This window comes from Mytilus galloprovincialis, chromosome 11, assembly GCF_965363235.1.
Source record: "Mytilus galloprovincialis chromosome 11, xbMytGall1.hap1.1, whole genome shotgun sequence".
NCBI lineage: Eukaryota > Metazoa > Mollusca > Bivalvia > Mytilida > Mytilidae > Mytilus > Mytilus galloprovincialis.
In genome coordinates this window covers 37,851,556-37,873,820 of record NC_134848.1, presented here as the reverse complement: position 1 = coordinate 37,873,820, position 22,265 = coordinate 37,851,556, and the positions used below count along the sequence as shown (strand labels likewise).

General features: G+C 32.2%; 1 long non-coding RNA gene across 1 annotated transcript; it reads left to right on the top strand.

Annotated features, from left to right (window-relative positions):
- Window positions 1-1,216: 1,216 nt before the first annotated feature.
- On the top strand, window positions 1,217-18,146 carry LOC143052121 (uncharacterized). The gene is made up of 2 exons (XR_012970994.1): window positions 1,217-1,346; window positions 15,490-18,146. It is a non-coding gene; the product is annotated as an uncharacterized LOC143052121 (long non-coding RNA).
- Window positions 18,147-22,265: the final 4,119 nt, after the last annotated feature.

The window sequence follows — 22,265 nt, the reverse complement described above, 5'->3', positions numbered from 1 at the left end:
AATATATAGTTTTAATTGAAGCATACTTTTAAAACTTTTTGATAATGAAATGCTGCTTCAAAAATCATTCTTGAAAAAAAACCTAAATATTACTAAATTAAGAACAGGAACACAAATAGAATGACGTCACAATGTTTTAAAACAAAGGGAAAAATAGTTCAGAAAAAGTTAATATCAGTAAACAATAATAAGCAGCAGTTAGCAAAAACGAACATACATTGAAATGATATAACCCTCCCCTCTATACAATGCACAAAAAACAAAACACAGCAATGGGCACAATATCACTCAATTAATAAGAAGTTCGATTCTGTTTTCAAACGGTACATTTAACAAAACAAACTAAGCAAAATCAGAAACAAACGACTACTAGTAGTTACTGACATCCCAACTCCAGATCTCAAGTAAACTAATTGAAAGATTGTGTCTTCGTCATAATTATAAAAAATCAAGAATAGTCCCTTTCGATATAAGAGTTTAGTACTATACCATCATAAAATATATGAGGAGAAAACAACCCATATCATGCCAACAACTGGTTTAAGAAAAAAATCATGATAGTTTATGTCATGTTAGTGTATATATGATAACCCTATGGTTTCAGAGGATAATAATTTGGCAAATAATTGCGAAGATTGCTCACGGGCCCAGTTAGGTCTGATGATTCATAAGTGAAAATATAATCTCTGCAATAAACTAATTAAAAATATTCATTTGATACTATCAAAAACGAACATAATTCAGAGTCAGATATAAATCACTATGCGGGTTCATTTGTTCATTTTTAAAGGTCATACATTGATTTAAAACACTTGATAACATTTACGTCGGATGCTCTAATTGTCAATCATGTCTCTTTCAATTCGTATTTATATTTAAGCAAATTATAGCCTTGGAAAAGTACACATTCAAACAAAATCACAGAGTGTGTCTTTGTTGAATAAAAACTCTGTATAATTATATAAAGTAGATGTAAAGGTGGAACGAACTTGTTTAAAAATCATATGTAATTGTAAGTTATGAATGTTACCGTAACGGTATATGGTTACGTATAAATTTCAAATACAAGTTTTCTTTTTGCCAATTTTAATATGTGTTATTCATTGTCGATAAAGCATACATATTTAACGTAGGATTTAAGTCTATTTACCGACAAATTTCCTTATTATCGATTATCATTAAATATCTTTTAAGAGTTATGTAACAAATCAATAAAACTAAAATGCGTCATACAACCATGTAAAGCAGGAAACGATGCAAATGAACTTTATATTCAATATATGTGCAGCTGCAAGGAGTCTAAGATGGGAAAACGCCATAATAACTAATCAACTGATCTTGTACATGTAAGTAAACTATAACTTTATATCAAGATTAAAAAAAGCAAATTAAAATAAATGAAATCAATGTGGGAGATTTGAATTTCCACTTAGTCCACTTTCTATCGATACGATAATACGAGTGAGGTTTTCTGGAAATCTACTTTCATTTTAGAAGAGATAAATCGTTATGGATTATATTATAATAATTGTAATGTGTTTATGATTAATTGTAAATATTTGATTATATAGATATTACATAAAATGCATCTGAATGTAGTAACAATTTCAACCATATACCAACTCAAAGGATCCATGCAAATTATGTTGGATCAAACCTCCTTTTTCACTTTAACCTACCACTCGGTTTAACTGGCGAAATCGTTACAATATACATTTTGTGTAGGGTTTCAGACTATTTATCGACAAACTTCCTTATTATCGAATATCATTTAACATCATAAGAAAATTAATGATATGGACATCTGCATACGTCATATATGATTAAATCGAAACTGATGCAAATGAACTCTATACGTGGTATGTTTGCAAAGTGTTCCAATGAAAGGAGTTTAGGGTGTGAAAAAAACTAATAACTAAACAACCGATTTATAATCAGATTAAAAATACAAATCAATTTAGTCTTTTCAGTCCTTGTTTTTTTTAATTTCTGTTTAGCCATAACGTTGTCAGTTCATTTTCGATTTACTAGTTTCAATTTACACTTGGTATGTTTCGCTCCTCTATTTCCTAGTTTTAAGTTTAATATATGCCATTTCGTATCGTATTGAAGATTTATATTATGCCATTTCGTACTTTATGGAAGATTTATATGTTTTTGATTTCTTGCTGTGCGTCATTTCGAACTTTCTGTAAGATAAACATGCATATCATTTCGTACCTCATGAAAGATTTTACAATCCCATTTCGTACCTCATGAAAGATTTTACAATCCCATTTCGTACTCATTGTAAAAGGTCATACTTGACCTAAAATACTTGATAACATTTACGATAATTACTCAATTTGCAATCATAACCCTTTTTATCACATGTAAAATTTCATATTCATGAAAACCATAGACTTCAAATGGAAAAAAGTACATTCATTAAAAATCACAGAGTGTTTCTTTGTCGAATATAAATCAGTTTTCCATAGATTCTAAGGTAGATGTAAAGGCGGGACTAACTTGTATATAAAATATCTCCTTATGATATAATTATTATTCTAAATATTTTGACAATACAATATTCCGATAGATCTTTTATCTGGCTAATCACATGTCTTGGATCACATGTTAATTTTCACAGACTTAGTTGCGGGGAAAAAATAAAATAACTTGAATGTTAAAAATTCAAAGTTCGGTGTTTTTTATCACAGACTCCGAAAAAATATGGTATCATAATTATTTTATTCGTTTGTGGATTTATGATGAAGCATTTTTTATACAACACAATACAATGCTTTATAATTTATTTCTTGTTGTGTTTGTTAAGTGAAATGCATGAGTTTAAGTGACTAATTTCGTTTTATTTGTACCGAAATAAGTGAAACTTATTTAGTTATTAGTAGATGGGTATCTTTTTTTCTTTAATTTTCTTACTATTTAATTTGTGTAACGGAAGACGATATAAAAAAGACTTTCTTAAAATATAAACTTCATACATGTAAGTTGTTCGATTGATAGATTAGTTTTAGGTTCATGTCCAGTGGAAAATATTTCATGAATGTTCAGAGAATGACATTTTTTTTGTGTGTATTATGACAAATTCAGTGATGATAGAATATTTTCCAAAACATAATGGTACCAACAAATGTATTCTGCATACAAAGTTGATGATAAATGTCCGAGAAAGAGAAACACTTAACATCCAATGCAAATTGTACAAATCAAAAATCGTCCTGAACCCCAACCACCTCTCACAAAAAAACAGGCTTTTTAAAACTTAATAGTATAATGTTTGTGATTCTGACCCAATCATGGTGTCTGTAATTAAGGCTGTGTTGCTCGTTGCCAATATGTTCTGTCGAGTTTTTGTCTGGCTAATGGTTTTCTCGATTGATCTGTTTTACTTTTTCTTAATAAGGGCTTATATAGTCGATGAGTTTTGCTCATTGTCGAAGGCCACCCGGCATATATAGTTGCGAATCAGAGCTTAAGGTCACGTTTTTATTTGTAACACTTTAAAAATACGATTCTCATAGGAGACAGAATCGTACAATCCTAAGCCTAATGGAGTCTTACTCGGACAATAAATATATATAATGTGCATGAATGATTAAAAATATGTTCATGAAATAATATTGTGTTCGCACTAATAGCGATCAAATTAAGAGCGTTCAAAATAATAATTTGGGAGCACAATATGAAATTTAAAGCGAAACATATATCTGAATCTGTATTGGTCACAAAGGGTTTCCGTGGAATCAATACTTTGACAAAGAGTAGCAAAAGGTATCAAAGGAGTATTCAAACTCATTAGCCAAAAAACAAAAACTGACAACGCCAAGGCTTAAAAAGAAAAAGACAAACAAACAGACAGACAGACAGACAGACAGACAGACAGCAGTACACCAAACAATATATAGAAAACTAAAGACTGAGAATCACGAACCCCAGTAAATTGGGGCTGATCGCAGGTGCTTCTGAATGGTAAGTAGATTCGACTCCACATGTGTCACTCGTCGTGTTCCTTATCTTTGTACATAATAATGCAACATAAAGCTATTTGCACAGCTATTTTCAAACGTTAAGTAAGATTTTGACTAGGTTTAATTCAGATGTTCTTCTAATACCGTAAGACAGATCTAGCACGCAGTTACAAATATAGTCACAATTTTGCTAGTGGTTACTTTTATATAGCTGAAATACGATATGGGTTTTGCTCTTTTTTGAAATCCGTGCTGCACCATAGTTGCTTTATTCAGTTTCATTTGGACTCAGTTGTCTATCTGTCTCATTGGCAATAATTATGCACCTTGTATTTATAAAGAGTTCAAAGGAAACCACAGAAATGAATCGTATTACTTGTTGCATTGCCGAAAGCTACATGTTTTCTGTATTATTTTTTAAATCACTATTTATCCCAAACTATGATTTTCAGTTACAAAACATATATGTATAATAATAATAATGGTTTTCGTTATCTGTTGAATCGGGTATATGGGATAGCTTCTCTAAAGATAATCATATACGTAAGGTGATTCAGAACTTGACAAAATGTGAAAAAAAAACAATCGCCTAAGGTTGAAGGTGTATATTGCCCTCAACGTTTATTTTCGTTTGGTTAATTAATTCCGTATTGACGTGTGTATTCTACTTTTACATCCTTATACTCATATTCAACATCGCCATATAATCATACGACTGTGTCAAATTATGAGTAATTGTTTTCCTGAATGTGTATGTCCCTCTAGGAATTAGTGTCCATTGCAGAAATTTGTTTACTTTTTGGTTGTGTGTATTATCATCTTGATATATTAAACGTGGGTCAGGATCTACTTACTTATCCTAGGATCACCCCCAGATTTTGGTGGGGTACGTATTGCTTTGTCTTTATTTTTTCTTTTCTTGTGTATGTATTATTGTGTGTTTGTTTGTCTCCGTATTTTTTAATACATGCCGTGGTCAGTTTATTTTCGATTCATTAGTTTGAATGTCCCTATGGTATCTTTCTCTCGCGTTTTTAAATATATTTGTATAGTTGAAGGTCGTATGTTGACATTTAGATGTCCTTTGGTAGATATAATTGTTTTGTTTTTGGGTGTCTGTGCTATTAGTGAATATCCCAACATCTCCTTATAGTTAAAAAAAAACCTGTTAAAGGCTGGTTTCCTTGACAGGAAAACATTAAAATAATTATTTAATACAAAATGTATATCCATATGGCATATGAACAGATATGACAACACACCAAATAATATTTTGTTTGATAAATGTCCATTCAAAAAAGCTTCCTTACAACGTTCTATAAATAAACTTTATCCTTTACTTAAAAGAAATATCACATAAAAATATGTGGTCACCGTTTATTTAAGCTCACAATCTGCCTTTGAAAGAAGCGCGCATTTCTGCTAAGGAACTTTTTACTGTTGAACTAAAATGAGAAAAAAGGTAAAATCGAAATAAAAAAGGAACTAAATTACAGAAATCACTTAAATTTTTACAATAGTTTAGTTTAAGAACAGTTCATTTGAAAAAATAGTAAAAAAAATAGATCCCGATGAGTTAAAAATAGTTATTTCAATTTTTATGCAAAAAAATGGCATTTTTTTTACCAAAGGGAGATAATTTTGAGCTTTTTCAATGATATAAACATTTTAAAAGTCATCTGGGGCCAAAACCAACCGATTTTTATGGTTGATTGTTGTACCATATGATAAAGTAACAACTTATAGTATAATAAATAAAATTTGTTATGAAAAACAAATGTTTCATTTTTTTGCTGATTTCTTTGTACCTTCGAGCCTCCTGAAGTCTTCGCAATAAGTATATAGAATTTCGAACTTTACATTAATAATATTTTCAAAATTAAATGTTTTCGTCCATTGTGGAAATAATTATTTGTTGCAACAATATGCTTGTTAAACTAGTGAATATCGATTTGCATTCATAAAATAATTAAGAGGCATCGTGACTTCGGCAGCAAACCTGAATCATACCGATAAACAACACTTTTTTTACAAAATCAGATAAAATATTGGCCTACTTGTTTATGTTGCAGAAGCACATATCAGATTAAATGTATACTAGAACACACCCGAGAAATCGCGGGCATTCAGAGCGTAGTTTAAAGTATGTAAAGTGATGGAAGAATTTTGTAAAGTATTGAATGGCTGGAGAATTTCAGCAAAAGTATCACAAGTCATAGGTTATTGGGGACGGGAAAATGTTTTTTTTTATCCCTCCTCCTTTACTTACAAAATTACCAATTTTTGGTTTTCTATCAACTTCAATATGAACATACATTTAGTATGTTATGAACATTTAAGTAAGGAGCCTGTAATTCAGTGGTTGTCGTTTGTTTAATATGTGTTACATATTTGTTTTTCGTTCATTTTTTTGTACATAAATAAGGTCGCTAGTTTTCTCGTTTGAATTGTTTTACATTGTCATTTGGGGGCCTTTTAAAGCTGAGTATGCGGTATGGGCTTTTCTCGTTGTTGAAGGCCGTTCGGTGACCTATAGTTGTTAATTTCTGTGTCATGTTGGTGTCTTGTGGACAGTTGTCTCAACATGGCAATAATATCACATCTTCTTTTTTTTTGTAATCAATGAATTTTGTAAAGATTTAATGACTGGAGAATTTCAGAAAAGGTATCAAATGTTCACATGAATAATTTTAGCGCTTATCTGTATATTATGAACATTCATTACTATATAAATAAAATGTATTTACTTTCAATTCTAAGTTTACTAATCGGTCCATGGTGGTCATTGATATAGTATACAGACCCTCTCTATTTAATAAACTATGTGACCGCCGTGGATAGTAAAAGTTGAAAATGATAGCAGATAGAATTCTGAAAATACACTTTATTCGTAGTATATGTACGTTCAAAGTATATACAGAAAAACGCAAACCGGAAGTCTAATCTGACCTAAATTTTTGTCCAATGACAGGACAATATCCGGATGCCTATTTTCTCGTTTTTCTCCCAAAATAACTCAATCTGAATAATCATATGAATGGATGACGAATGCGACTATGCACTGTACATATAGGACACAGAGACGTGTTGATTAATTTATTGTGGAAAGAAGAGAAGCGACACACAAAATGAGGTCTTCTCGTTTAATAGTATAGATAAAAAAATCATGATTTTTACGACTAGTGGATTTTTTTGGATGATAAGATTATTGTGTATTCGTGTGAAAGAGGTAAAAATGTATGTTTGTTTAATTTTAAATATGTACATTAAAATTCCAGTTGAAATCGTACTTACACTTTTTTGACAGATGATCTCTTTCGGTAGACATAGATGTTCATTCGAGGCTTACAGTGTTAGAAAGAATTGAATAATAGTTTCAACTAAAAAAGGAAATGTCGCGCTGTTATAAAAAAAATCACCCGTATGAAAACAATTGGCAGAACTATCTGTTTGACCTAATTCCTGTTTTAATGCTTATTCCATTATTATATGGATGTTTTTTCCCAAACCATAATGTGATTTTTTAGCTGATTCGATCATTTTCATGTGCTGTCTTTGCGTAATGAATTTAAAAACTGAAATCCTTTTTTATTATTGCTACTAGATAAACTAAACGTTTGTCTCTGTTTATTCAATCGTCCAGAAGGAATATGAAGTACAATGTAATGTGATATGTGCAGACCGACAAAAAGGTTATGACTCGGACTGCTCTTGAACTGCATTTTAATGTGCGTATTGTTATGCGTTTACTTTTCTACATTTATTAGAGGTATAGGGGGAGGGTTGAGATCTCACAAACATGTTTAACCCCGCCGCATGTTTGCGCCTGTCCCAAGTCAGGAGCCTCTGGCCTTTTTTAGTCTTGTATTATTTTAATTTTAGTTTCTTGTGTACAATTTAGAAATTAGTATGCGTTCATTATCACTGAACTAGTATATATTTGTTTAGGGGCCAGCTGAAGGACGCGGTGCGGGAATTTCTCGCTACATTGAAGACATGTTGGTGACCTTCTGCTGTTGTTTTTTTTATTTGGTCGGGTTGTTGTCTCTTTGACACATTCCCCATTTTCATTCTCAATTTTATTATCCCTGTATTGTTTCTTTTCAGTCATGGCGTAATAGACTGATTTCATATAACCGACTTATGACTCCGGATTATATAATTTTTCGGCGGGTTACCTTCTCTTCGGTTGGGGTTTGTGTATTATCACACAGTTGGTTTTATATAAACTGAGTATGTTTTTAAGACTTCTGGAGCTTTTATAAACTAACATATTCATGTTGATTCAGATCTATCTATTCTGCGCCATATACACTTAATGTTATTTAGAGTTATGTCCCTCTACATGGCTTTCAACTTTACATTTTCAACTTTGGGACTTTTTAAGTTTATATAAGTTATGTACTGGACTTTTAATCATTGAATCCATATTGGATAAAGTGTCATAATAATCGCATTCTATAATCAGTTGCATAAACAGTTTAATTATCTTTTTTTATGTTTTTTTTTTTTGTAATTCGAGCATTGATATTTTCTTATAGTTATTAAAGTATGTAAGTAAGCAACAGTTTCGTCAAACATTTTAAATATGGTCATGAATTTTTTTAATCTAGATTTTTGATCTGTAATTTATTAACCGTTAAGTTTTAAGTTTTAAATTTCACTTTCACATATATCATATAAATCTATCATCAAATAAGTCAGGAACCTGATGTTCAATGGTTGTCAATTACGTCAAGTCGCATTCTTTAGAAATGTTTTTACCAGTCGTTTTGTGTTCGGTTTTAAAAAATATTGTAAAAATGTTATAATATTGATAAACAATGTTTATACAATGAACAATAATGACAACGTCAATCGACGAGAAACGGACTAAGCATTAGACAAAATCATATGAGAATAACAAATATAACATCAAAAACCAAATACATGAAATTCGGATAGATAAGTACCATGACACGTCTTATAGTAATGTGAATTCACACTAAAAAAATAAGAGAAAACAAACGACACAACGGAAACATAACGTTAAAATGTAACACACACAGAAACGAACTATAAGATAATAATGGCAATATTCCTGATATGGTACAGGACATTTCTAAAGGAAAAAAAGGTGGGTTGAACCTGGTTTTGTGGCATGCCAAACCTCCCTCTTTAATGGCAATGTGAAATATAACATTAAAATGACAACACAACATTACAGGACTACAATATAAATAAAAAGGAGAACACAATTGACAAAGAAACACACGAATACCAGCTAACAAAAGGTAACAAGTTTAAAAAATTTAATACGCCAGAAATGCATTTTGAACACACAAGACTTACTAGTGACGCCCGGATACAAAAGTTTGAAAGCCGAAACAAGTACAAAGTTGAACAGCATCGAGGACCAAAAGTTCAAAAAAGTTAGGTACCAGAACATCCCTATTATTTAGAATAATTTATACTTTTGCAAACAGTAAATTTTATAAAATGACTATACAAAAGATGTACATGATAAAACTAAAGTATTAGCTAATTACAGGAAACAACCGGAATACATTACATAACCCGACAAAATGCAACACATCCGAATAAGTTTAAACATCAACGCCAAGTGACGTCATATTAGAAATTGTAAAAAATGACAAAAAAATGACGTCACATTTGAATTTGTAAAACAGATCATAAAAAAATGAAAAATTACGTCACATTTGAATGAATAAGATAGAATTCGGATTGATTTAAGATTATATTTGAACTAAATACTGATATAACATTTAATTACAATGCACATTTCAATACTTATTAATAGCAAACTAAGGAAGCAATTAACTGTATTATAAAGCTATGTTCGGTTTGTTTTGAATCTAACTTCGAACATAAAACATCGTACATATTACATGTATTACGTGGAACAAAATCATATCTAATAAATGAAGGCGGTGATTAATTTTCTTTACCATAACACATGAATATAATAGGAAAGACGTCAACACATTTGACAAAATCCGATGAGAATTACAAATATAACATTAAACATTTAAACTAAATACATGAATTTGAGATAGATAAGTACCGTAACACGTCTTATGGTAATGCGAATTCACACTCAGCAAAACAGTCACAATCGGGAATAAGTCACGTTTGGTAATTAAAAGATTAGACGACGTAATGACAAACCACAATCTACCATGTAGTAAAACTGTTCTTAGCTAGTTTGGTCAAAGATACATCGTATGGATCCACCAATTGGCGATTGTCCATAAAATTTACGGAGTGTCAATTTTAATCTGTCCTCCTCATAACTTTGTTGGAGCAGTTTCTGCGTAAGGAGCACACTCCTGAAAGTGTCCTTACAAGCAACGGTATATTGCTTGGTCTTCCAAGTGCTCCACGAAACCTCTTTCTAAATTATTAATATCAGTCTATTTTATCAGCAATCAAAGACGGGCTTCAAAGTTATTGTGAAACTGCCTATTGTAGAGGTGGCGTGAATCAGATGTGGATACTTGAAAATTCCAAAGATCTTTTAGAGTACATACAATCTAACTCTCGTTCATCTTGTAATAGTATTCAAATATTTGACTTTTCTACAAGTATTCCACATTCCAAACTTAAAGACAAATGGAAAGAGTTGGTATTGCTTTGTTTCATAAAAAAGGATAACCAACGAAGATACAAGTATCTTGTCCAAGGAAGGGATAAATCCTACTTTGTAAAGGATCACTCAAATTCAAACAAAAAATTCTCTGAAACTGGCATTATCAAGATGCTTGATTGTTTAATTGACAACATATTTGTTACGATCGGAGGACGTGTTTTTCAACAGACTATCGACATTCCAATGAGAATGAATTGTGCCCCTGTTCTTGCCGACTTGTTTCTTTATTATTATGAGGCTGACTTCATACAGGAACTTCTTAGGAAGAAAGTTACGCAGTTAGCAATATCCTTTAACTCTACTTTCCGCTATATAGATGATGTTCTTCCACTAAATAATTCAAAATTTGGTGACTATGTAGAACTCATCTATCCCATTGAACTAGAAATAAAAGATACAACAGATACAGTTAAGTCGGCATCATATCTTGACTTACATCTAGAAATTGACAATGAGGGACGATTGAAAACAAAACTTTACGACAAAAGAGATGATTTCAGCTTTCCAATTGTGAACTTTCTATTTCTAAGTAGCAACATTCCAGCAGCACCTGCATACGGTGTATATATCTCCCTATTGATACGATATTCCCGTGCTTGTATTCCCTATCATGATTTCCTTGATAGAGGGTTGTCGCTCACAAGAAAGTTATTAAATCAAGAGTTCCAAATGATGAAGATGAAATTATATCTTCTTTAATTTTACGGAGTTGGTTGACCGTTATGGAAAAACCGTTTCATAAATGATATCGGATATGTTCCTTACGTCGTAACTACAATCCCCTTCCCTTTGATAAATTTGACCTACCGAATTAGACTATATACCAGATTTGTTATCTCATAAGCAACACGACGGGTGCCACATGTGGAGCAAGATCTGCTAACCCTTCCGGAGCACCTGAGATCACCTCTAGATTTTGGTGGGGTTCGTGTTGTTAAGAGGGTGTCCATGGAAAAAACAGGCAGTGGATGGCACATGACATATTTTGTTTTTAATTTTTTTTTCATCTATTTCATATCATAAATTTATTCTTTCTCAAAGTTGAATTTTGTTGTTCTATTAACTGCAACAAATAAAGAGAAACAAAATACATAGAAAGCACTGAAAATTCATTGAAAAGGGGAGATAACTCTTCATTTTGTACAAAATTTTGTTGCATTGTAAGTGAACTTTAAAATCATTTTCTGAGCCATCCACAGTTGATTCAGAAATATCTTTGACATATATAGCCTTTGTATGATATAAACATTGCATCGAAACCAAAAATTGGGGAAAAAATTATGATGTGCCACCCATATCATAGCTATAGGATTTGCTTGATATTTACTTGGACAGCCTCTTAATTCTTTAGTTTTCTTTGTTGTGTCATGTGTACTATTGTTTGTCTGTCTGTCCTTTTTAGCCATGGCGTTTTCAGTTTATTTTCGATTTATGAGTTTGACTGTCCCTCTGGTATCTTTCATCCCTCTTTTACAATAGAAGGAAAAATTTATTGATTTGATTACACAATACTATATTTAAGATTTAATCAGGAATTTTTCCTAAGTCACGTTTGGGTATTAAAGTGTTTTGGAAGGACACTCTTATCTGGACATGTATGGCCAATTTACAGATAACTTCACATTCTTTAGAAACAGAAGTATATGCCACGTTGATTGTTTGTTAAAGTAAGTTGACTATTATCTTTGTATTTGACGTAATGTTGCTGACCCTTTCATATAAAAGTTATAAAGGTTTTTTTTACTTTAAAAAAAATAAGTAGGCAAATTTTTATTCCAAATTTGAAATAATGTTTTGCCTAATTAAGAGTTTTACGATATTGATATGTAATTGTGTGATATTATGCAATTCATTTTATCAATTTAATATTAATGCTCATGTTTTTTTTTCGAGCGTACTTATTTTCTCGAGTACTGCATTGCCGATGTCAGGTATTTTCAAAATATCAAAACTCAAATAACGGAATTAGTATTATAAAATGATCATAACCAAGATTATTTTAAAATAATTTTGTTAACAATTATATTGGTTTATATTTGTAATGCACCTCAAATAGAGGAAGTCAAAATAGTCCGGAAACAAATAATGTTTGTGATTTGATATTGCACAAGTTCGGGTTTTCAGAGGTTTAGCGCTATAAAACCAGGTTCAATCCACCATTTTTTCTACATAAAATGCCTGTACCAAGTCAGGGATATGACAGTTGTTGTCCATTCGTTTGTTTGATATGTTTTATCATTTAATTTTGTCATTTGATTAGGGACTGTCCGTTCTGTATTATCATCAGAGTTTAGTATTTTTGTTGTTTTACTTTTTTTTAACATGAGACGGAGCTTAATCACTAGAAGAGCAGATGACCAAAAAATATGATGAAAAAACTAAAAAAAAAATGCAAATTAAGCTAATTTTCAAAACACAATATGTAACAGGGATATTTTTAAACGCAGAGTGAATCGCCCCTCGGCATCCAGAAATTTAAACAGATATGAGAAAATGTCTCAACTTCAAAACAAGCTATCATGCATATCGAAGTTTACGATATGAGTAGATGTATTATAGATAAGGCTACACATACCGCATACCTGAAATGAATTGCGCAGATATATTGACCCAGATTTAACCAAATGAACAAAGGGTATTCAATCATCAAAAAGTCGTCTATCCGACCTGTTCGATAGATGTAATATTTCTAATCTTCTGTTGTCTTCTGTTTGTTTTTGTTTTTTTTTTTTTTTTTGGATTAAGTGATTTTTATATTACAAAAGAACGAAATAGATACACTGTCCTGTCTTAAAAGGTAAAATAAGAAAAATCAAAAATCAAAGAATATTCAGTGTCCTAAGAAAAATAAGACAAATGCTTCCTGTTAGAATGCAAATATTTGAAAACTATCAACAAATCAAATATTTAAGAAAATAATAGACACTATATTTAACGGAAAAAAAAAACCACATACAGTTTTGTTATAATTGTTCCTAATATACATATTATATTGCCCTCTTTTTGAAGTAAAACAGTCAGTCATTATAAGATAATACAGATAACCCCGAGGTTATATATATTTAAACAAATATTAAATATAGATACGTCGTGATACGAGAATAATAATGATGAAATTTCTGTCTATGAATGTTTAAAATTGGATATAAAGTTAAAATCGCTGTATCATTAACAACTGTACACTTTAACATATTTCATATTTTCGTATTTCAGGGAATACGTGACTATCGTAAACGTTCATAGTATACTAATTGCATTAGTACTGTAGGGTTACTTATTTCATTAGTAGGGTTGAGCTTATTCTTACACAGAAACGAATCGAGTTATGAGAAAGAACCACTGAATTACACACGGCGGAAGTTTAAGGGCAACCACCTCGAATCGATTGACTTCGGTGTCTGAACTCACTGACGGCATATACTTCTTTAGGTTGTTTTTGTCTGTAAATAAAAGGATCGTGTCCTATTCCCGACTGTACCATTTTGACTAATGGCAAAATTACATGGGTGATGCGTGCATATCGGAGGCAATACCGTTTCGGCGTACAAGCCCTCTCTGTTTTTTTAGTTCATACAGTAAGTCACAATTTCGTTATGCTGCACTTCCATTGAAAACCCGTGTGAATAAAAGAAAAGAAATGGACTTCGTTTAAATCATAGCCACAGATTGAAAGTATATACATTCATAAAAAATGACAAAGTGGGTTGTGGCCTATTAAAAATACGTCTTCCTCAAAATCTTATGTATTGTATAAACGTAACGAAAAAAATGTATAGAAATGACCTTTCACTGTAAAGGTGTAAAGTTAAGTAGAAATTCAAAGATAAACGTTTTACACTTCAAAATAAAATCGGTGTTATGCATCTGTCGATAGATAGTGCATATATAATGGGCACGCGATCAAGGTAACAAAGATATGTCTATTGACTGAAGAAATACATATACTCGAATATTATCAAATACCCTCATAGTTATCAAGTAAAAGTAGATACACATCTATACGTCATGTTATTATATAGAATAGAAACCGAAACAACACAAATTATATTGACTTGGTAGCTGTGTTTTACTGCACGTAATCTAATGTGTAAAGACACGCTTATAACTGAACGGCTTATTATGTGAGTAAGAAGTTTATAATCAGACATAAAAATATAAATTCAAGTATATGAAGTCAGTATCTTATTTTCAGTCATTTGCTATTGACATAGGTTAAAATGAAGTAACTATTGTAATAGATTAAAATAAAGTTGTCGCAGAGTTATGCTTTTATACTATAATAATTATATATCTTTATTAAATTTGAACTTCATGATTATGACATTATTTGTATTATGGAAGCTCAAGTCAACATAAAAGGACCGAGTCGAATCAAAATAGTTTTCAAAATTTGTTAAGGCTAGATATACATGAACACATGGTGGTTGCTCGACTATGTATTCTTAAATAGTGTTTACATTGCCTTATGGCTATCTGTCGGCAATTTTGCATTACTGTGGATTCATTCAGTTTCATGGGTACTTATTTTCGTGGATTGAGACAAACTTGTATCTTCGTGTATATTTGATTTATTTGGTTTGCCAAAGTCTGCGTACAGCATTAAAGAACATATGTAATTCATTTAACATTTAAACTCGTGTGTTACCTGTCCTTACGAAATTCACGAAAATTGGTATCTAACACGAATAATTATCAATCCACAGGCTTAAGGGTTGATCTAAGAATGACATTGAGACACATTAAATAGTTAGTACACTATATTGGTATCCGAAATCATAAAGTGATGTTTATAATCAAATCTATTTATATATTTATTTATTCTGTAATAAATAACTTCGTAGCTTATAATAGATTATCTTTATTTTTTAGACCAGTATGTCTACTTTAATTGGCATCCTTTTAGACGTTTCTGCTTCCATGCGTGAAAGTTCAAAGGGAAATGTTAATGAAGAAGGTGGCGAATGGGCCAGGTCAGTTTTTAAAGTTATTGATGACTTGGTAAAGCATGACGTATCTTCAAATAACCAAGTGTTTGCGATAGGTGTTGGAGGTTGTAGTGATGAAACTTTCGATATTCTAAAAACCGTTAAACAGTTTCAAAATCGACGTAAAAAAACAAAAAAAGAACAATCATATGATGACATGTTGGAAAGATTGTTTACAGTCCTCGAGAATGGGGGAGCACGCACAATTCGAAAATGGGCTACTCCAGCAGTAATAAAAAATACAATACATATTGATATGATTGCTTTGATATTAGAAGAACTGCAATCCAATGAAAAATTTCTCGAAAACTTTGTGTATAAATGTTTACCGTTATCCTGTCGAGATTGGACAAGAGAACCAACAGAGATATCTACGGAAAATTGGTACTTTGAACTTGGTGTCAGTTTTTTGTACAAGTGTCAAAATGGATACGTAAACACAACAACTAAGTTTTACACAGCTACAGAAGGGCATGTTTTAGAGGTTGAAAAAAAAGCCAAATCATATTTGTTAAAGCCAGTAGAAGATGTATACACAGTACACGAAGCCTCGAAAATCGTACATGGATACATTGATGAAAAGGAACTAACAGATAACAGAATCGACGAGCTGATGGAAATTGTTGAACCCTTTATTTATGGAAGGACACCTTTGTATACATCAATTGAGGAGGCAACGAATCTTTTTTTACGGGATAAGTATAAAGAACATAAGAAACTTTTGTTCGTCCTATCAGATGGGGATCCGACCGATAAAGGTGAACTTCCGAGAGCCTTGTCTAAATTCAAAAATCTAGATATAACAATTGTTACTTGTTTCATTACGAGATCAAACGATCTTACACCGCTTACTCTTTTCTGTGAAGAAAGTCCACGGTGGGATAATGGTGCAAAATTCTTGTACCGATTAAGCTCAATTATTCCTACAGATCGATTGTACCGTTCAATATTTGTAAAGCGTGGATGGAAAATTGATAGCTTTAACAATGAAACAAGATTATTCTTACAAGTAAATCACCCAGACAACATCCACGACGCTTGCGATTTAGCGAAATCCGTTGTTTGTTCTCAGGATGCACTTTCAGATCTCTTGGTGAACGTTTCACTAGATGTATATATCAATAAAAGTACCAAGGAGTTAGCAGCAGGGAACCAAGGAGATGATGAGACTTGCTATGCGTTTGTTGCGGCTACAGTAATTCATCTATCGATGTATCGAATCTTAGGAAGAGAGGGCGGCTACCCAGATTTTAAAACCATTCTGCGTGATATCATACAGTGTTATGGAACCAAGGCAGCAAGTACATTGCGTGTTTTGAAGGAAGTATGTCCAAAATACCGTTTGCAATGCCGACATATAGAAATTGAAGGTGCATTAAAAGCAATAACAGAAAAACGACCAGTTGTTGCTACTTTCGGGGTTACAGGTGATGAGCATCAAATGTTTTGCGATTTCTTTAACGAAAACCCTATGGGTAATCTTTCAAAAGAGGACATTGACATTACAACAAGAGACCCAATGATCAAGTCTTCCGAACTCAGTGGACATGCTGTTGTCCTTACCAGTTTTAACGCAGAAAGCCTCCGGTTTATGTCATCTTGGGGTGAGAAATGGGGAGATAATGGTTTCTTTAGAGTCGAAAATGCTGATGTTCTGAATATGCGATTTATTGATGTATTCTGGGATTCCAACAACCTTACTCCCGGCGAGAAAGCTTATTACAAGGAACATGGGAAAAGAAAAGCCCATGAGATGATCGAAAAATATATCGGGTTACAGAAGGCAGAATATGAATGTCCTTTATGTAAAGTCGTATCCCTTGTCACCGAGTTTACCGGATCGATACTAGAAGCAATGTGTCCGGAATGCGAAGGAAAATTCCGATGTGATAATATCGGAAACATTCTTGCAATGAATATTTATCTAACATCACTAGCTGCAAAACCTGCTGCATGTAAGAAATGACGCATTCTTAAACCTTTCTGAATTAATATTTACTCAATAATATTGTGCTAAAAGTTAGATTTTCTAAGGGTAACCCGAATAATCTTTTTTATTTAGCTTCAGGAGATGCACTTCTTATATAACATATCGTGTAGTTGTAAATCTGACACGTGTTCAATATGTTTATATCACGTGATGATTAATATAGTTATTTGAGTGGATAACCCAATTTGCTAATTATCCTCATTATTTAAAGGCAATTTAAAATCATAAACGACAAATTCTTATTACTCTATACAACTTATGTGTAATCTACATTATTATATCATTTAAACATAGTACAAAAAATTAATGAAATCATTCCCCAAACTCATATCCCAGTGTTAAGATTAACATTCAAAATAGTCTTTTATGAAGTGAATCTTAATCTCAAATCCAATTTAAATAATTCTTTGGAATATTCGTTAAAGCGTCAGCCCAATTTTCCGATTGTGATCATAATGAGTACATTGTATTTATGATATATTTAACATTATAAGTTATTTTGCTGTATTGAAATTTTATATCCGCATAATCAATAAATAAATTAAAATGTTTTCTACCAGTACACGAAAACTGAATGTTAACTAACTATACTAATCGTATTACATAACACCAAACAAATATCGGCATCATATCCTCTTTTCGTGTTTTTCTGGTGTATTTGTCTAATTTTGAAAACCAGATATGATTACTGGTAGATGTTGCAGGTGTTGTTGTGTCGTTTTTTTGCTGTCTTAATAATTTATTCCAAATCTCCATTTGTTTTCTCTGAAAGATTAAAATAGGGGGGAATCAAGAACGAAGTTTTCGGCAGAAAATACTTAACAAATCTCATGATTGTATAAAAATTTAACAAATTGTTGTTTAAAGAATCACATTCCGACGGATATAACAATAGACGTAAAAATGTGCTGCATACACATGTCACATCTCGGACATTTAACAAGATGCAAAACGAAATACACAGTTCAAGCGTTTATTATGTTTTATCACAAAGTATTCACACATCATTCAACCTCCGTCTATCTTCAAAATTGCACCACCTGCAAGAAAAAAATGTTACTGTTATGAAAAGTATCACATTTGTTGGTTTCCAATTCTATAATAGAATCATTAATATATAATGAAATAGCAAGTTCGGGTTGATAGTGTTTAAATGTTTTTTTGTATTTATATTGAAGTTTATTCACAGTCAAAGTTTACCATTACTGCAATAACGTTTTAAAATGCCTATTGGGATCAGCAAATGCTCTAAATACATAAACTTATGTATCACTAGCCTGTCAACACTGAGGTTGTGAGTTAGAGAATTTTTCTATGATTTATAACTTCTGTTATCATCTTCGTGCTTAACTGACCCATACAATGACAAAGTGTAAAATAATATAACAGTGTTATATTATTAGGAAATATAAATTTCACTAGCTAAAAGTCGAGGGACTAAAAGATAGGTAAAACATTATATATCGTTATCTGCTCGATTAAATACATGATGATTATGGTCACAGTCTTATTCAACAGTTACCGGTTACAAGAATGACAAAAGACAGTGGTTTAAATCATAGTAAAATACTCTTCTGTTTACATCATGAGTACCAGGTATGATATGGAGTTGTTTGGTTGAGCGAAACAGCTACATTCAAGAAGGTTTAATACATTTTGAGTCCATGTCGATTTTGTTTGTTTGGTCATGTCAAGTACATTCGACGTCAAACTGTATTGATATCTATACTACTAAAATAACGAGGTACAATCCGTTATCCGGCAAGACGGACAAACGACGAATCAAGGAATTCCACTGTATATACTAGTATAAAACTAAACTAGGACAAGTTTTAAAAATTATTCCATTCCAGGCCGTTTTGTTTTCCACATAATTATTATTACCAATTATTTACATGTTGAATCCGATACCGATACCAATAGTTTATGTCACAAATAGTTTTCAGTTATAGTACAAAAATAAGGACGGGTTCAAACAGAAAGAATTTGAAAGCATAGAAAACTGTGGGTCTTGTTATTTCCATGACGTTATCAGATGACATTACCAATACAAAGTGTCCATGCTTAAAATAAGGTGTAAGTACTTTAATTCATTCATGGACACGATATATCGCATGTTCTATGTGGTTACATGGAGACCTGAGTGTATTGATATAAGCACTGTGAAGACTGGACATTTATAATACATACCATCAAACAGATTAAAGTACCAAGATAATAGTTCAAATATGGTACTATCGAAGCAGTATCTGCTCCACTCCCTGTAGTTGTTGATATTTTTTCGTTTGAAGATTTTGTTGTTCCTGCAGTTGAACTAGGTGTTGTTGGTTTTTTTGTGCTGACAGAAGGTAAACTAGGTACTGTTGTGTTTGGTTTGGTTGAAATTGTTATTGTTGTGTTTTTTGTGCTAGCTGATGTTGATGTATTATCTTCTGTCGAATTTGATGAAGATGATACTGTTATTGTAGGAGGACTTGTAGTAGAAAGTTGTCTTTTCTTTCTTCCCTCTGCTAATAGAAAGATAAAAAGAATTACTATATTTACCAAACATGATTTGGAAAGTATTTATTATTTGTAACAGTGCCCGAAATATGTATTTGTCTTGAACATGACATCAACCATGCTTCTAATGTGCACATTTTTCAAAATATTTGAAATTTGCCACTGTACTACACGCATAAATAAACAGAAGTCAAAAGTAATGCGTGCATTTGTTACATGTTTCTATGGAGTGTTGTTACAAATTCAGTGATATCCTTTACGGACATTGGCTACTCTGTTTTTAAAATAACAAGTTTTTAAAGACTTTTAAAAATTGATACTGAATATATATATGACTGAATAAATGGTCAACGATTAATTTTACAGGGCGATGGCTCATGTAATATGATTCTGTACACTACAAAATATAATATATAACAAGTCAAAAAGGGTACAACATCACCATTAAATAACTATGAAATGAACAAATATTAGATATTTCGGATACCAGATATCCTTCTCCAATAATAGCACGATGTCAAATGAATCATGTCAGTATATTCAAATTAAGACACTATCAAAATCTTGAAAGTATATACAATTTAAGCGGACACCACAGACTCTGGTACAATTTTAAAATTTCCATACACGGCGCAAAGATTACAAAGATATGCCAAATAAAAATGGTTATTTGCGATGTGAACTGGCACAACTCTAAATTGCCAAAGGTTGTGACAGTTTAGATGTTATAACTGCATGGAGGGCAGTTCTCAAACAAAAAAATCAAAAATGCCCCAACCGATCCAGGTTGGTATAATATCTCAAATTTGACAACGGTAGGGTAATTGCAACAGAAACTACATATTTAAGCCTCCCAAACGAATAGCAGTTTAATAATGGTTAGAAAAATAAGTTTTATCTAATAAGGTGAAATAATTGAACGTACTTATACATCCATCCCAAATGAATGGAGCCCTGTAATTTAAACTGTTTTTTTTTTAAATATTCAAACTGTGAAGTCAGTACGGAAGACGGAGTTACTGGAAACAAGTGATGACAGGAAAATGAGTGACTCATTCTATGTTTTTTTTTTCATTTATGCTCTCTTGGAAAACTGTTCTCAACTTTCTTATCCAAAATCTTTCCCGAGCGACTCTGTCGACCTTCGACCAACCCTCGTTGTGGTCTATGATTGTGATGGTAAGGTTTTTGAGATCAGCTCGGGCTTGCAAGTGTAGTCACTTCGTTGACCATTTATGCGTTTGTTGAATGGTTACTCTGTCTCGCCAACATACTGCATGCCACATCGACACTGAGGGAGGTATACAACATTCTGGGTTTTGCAAGTTACATTGCAAAATATAGTGTACACAGACCCAGTCGAGTGGCAAGTACATGTTTGAGTATTTAGTATTTATTGACAAGTCAGACAACGTCTGTTACCACATGACTTGCACCATCCTGCAATTGAACAGCTTTTTTTTAAGGAACGTCAGCTCTTACAAATAAGTCTTTCAGATTTGCTGGTCTCTGAAACGGTAAGACAGGAGGATTGGGAAAGATCTTGGATAATTTAGGGTGTTTGGCAATAATTGGCCAATTGGCACGGATCAAACGTGAAAGGTTAGTAAAGCCTTGATTGTATGTTAGAACAAACGGGACTATTTTGCTGCGCCTCTTCTGTTTTTTACTGTAAGAGGTCATTGCCGCTGTTATTGTTAGCGCGCAAACCCCTTATCTATGTCCAATTTTTTGTAGCCTCGTTTTGTCAAAAATCCGCGAGGTTCCTGTAATCGTTTCGTGACATCCTCCTCAGAGGAGCAAATCCGCTTTACTCTGAGAGCTTGACTGTACGGTATACTTTTTGTACAGTGTTTGTGGTGACAGCTTTGGGGAGAAAGGTACTGATGTTTATCTGTGGGTTTACAGTAGAGGTCTGTTGATATGACACCGTCCTTTATAGATGTGGTTGTGTCTAAGAAAGATATTTTAGAGTCTGAAATTTCATACGTTAATTTAATTGAATGATGGGCGTTGTTTGCATGTCTGATGAAATCATCCAGTTTTTGTTGGAATTCAATCCATTTCATGTCAACATCATCAATGAAATGGAACCAAGACAGAGGTTTGGATGAAGATGCTGCAATAATTTGTTTTTCTAATTTGCCCATGAAAATATTGGCGTAAGA